The 1,667-nt window shown below is 45.9% G+C and overlaps 1 long non-coding RNA gene across 2 annotated transcripts; it reads right to left on the minus strand.

Annotated features, from left to right (window-relative positions):
- Positions 1-284: 284 nt before the first annotated feature.
- Positions 285-1,384, minus strand: LOC121859869. Of its 2 annotated transcripts, none has more exons than XR_006087745.1 (2): positions 566-1,384; positions 285-329 (listed from the first exon to the last, which is right to left on the minus strand). It is a non-coding gene; the product is annotated as an uncharacterized LOC121859869 (long non-coding RNA). The 2 variants fall into 2 exon arrangements; XR_006087744.1 differs by having other exon boundaries at positions 285-332.
- Positions 1,385-1,667: the final 283 nt, after the last annotated feature.

Here is a 1,667-nt window from a genome sequence, read left to right on the forward strand (position 1 = left end):
CATCAGATTCCTTCTTGATAGACATGGTCACCTTGAAGTTGGTGTCGCAATCCATCCTCGACACAGAGAATCGAACCCTCTTTTTGCCGTCTCCACAACTCCTCCTCCTGGCTGTGGTGTGCTCGCTGCCCACGATGATGGACCCCCTTCTCGTCGTCACCACCCCTTCACACACACTGACGCACGAGGACAGTTCTGCTGGCTGTGCTTCAGTCACCTCTCGAATGGTTTTCTGTGTTATCCCTCTTCTCGTTTTCTGTGGTTCCCCGCCCCGGTTTTTTTTGTTGCTACCATTCGACTTGTCCGCGTCACCGGCCGTCTCCTGAGTACTGCTGAGTGACAACACGTCTTTAGTAAATGATAATCAAATTCCACCTTTTAAGTATAGACCAAACAGTTAGTTTTCATCAAACCTTTATTGAAGACTGAATAATGTAGTTAATGAACGAGGAATATTTCCCAGGCAAGAGATATTTTAAGTAAGATTTCTATTGATGTAAGTCGGTGTTTAAGATCCACTTGTTTATATTAAGTTTCCAATGGCAATCTTGTATCTGAAACTCACTATTTTATGGGAGTTTCTCTTCATAAATCCCCTTTTAGAATTCAGTTACTTCTTTGAGATTCCAATTGTATTTTTTCCTTCGGGCGTCTGTTAACTCAATGTTTGAGTTGCTAGTGATCACGGCGCTGGTTGACACCACCACAGCATACACTTACAGGTTTTGGGTTCGATAAAATAAACAAATATTATTTGGCGGTTTTGCGTATAGATCACTTTGTTAGAAGTCAGGAAAATAAAATAAACAAAATTATATACACACAAATTGTACTTTAGAATTTTTCCAAGGAAAGGATGGTTCAAGATAGTGTGTGAACGCCTCTTACAGTACACACTTAAGTTCCTTGTTGACTTCTGAAGCGTAAGAAGATACTAACAAGGTCCTGTATGACCCAACTCGTACACAACAAATATATTTGACCTTATCCAAGAATGTCACCTGGTATTACTGCCCGAGACGGGAAGTGGATAATGTCCGCCACTCGTCTACCAGCTGTGTCTTATACTGTCACCTGGCCCGCTACACTCACTACCCGCGGCGTGATAGTGTATCACGCTTTAACAATCTCAACTTTTCTACAACTTCCTGCTTATTGGTTGTTGCCCCTCACTGCCCTGGTCACCTCTCCTGATAACAGTTTATGTAGTGATGAGAGGGTGGGAGGTTAACCTCTTGATAGGCGTGAGGGTGGGGTTGGGCGGGGCTTGGGTGGCGCGAGAGGATAAGGAAGGTGTTGGGGAGGGAGGGCGCGTGGCTGGTGGAGCGAGGGAGCGGAGAGGCACAGGGCCTGACTAGCTGTGAGCGGGCGGTGCCTCACACTGACTGTGGACTACACCCCTTACTGGCACACGTGGCACCCCATTCACCCCCACCCCCCCCTTCAAACCTTCACGCACGCGCCCCACATACACACATAGTGGTCATGGACTTACACACACGCCACAGAAACGCACACACCTGTGCATATTCGTATGCTTACACCTCACTGAGACACACACACACACACACACACTCACACAACACAGAAATACACATATAATATTTGGGGACAAGACGCTGTGCCATAGTAAATAAACAAGACCTGATGAAAATAATTGACGTAAC

This window comes from Homarus americanus, unplaced genomic scaffold (assembly GCF_018991925.1).
Source record: "Homarus americanus isolate GMGI-L3 unplaced genomic scaffold, GMGI_Hamer_2.0 scaffold14759, whole genome shotgun sequence".
Classification (NCBI taxonomy): Eukaryota; Metazoa; Arthropoda; class Malacostraca; order Decapoda; family Nephropidae; genus Homarus; species Homarus americanus.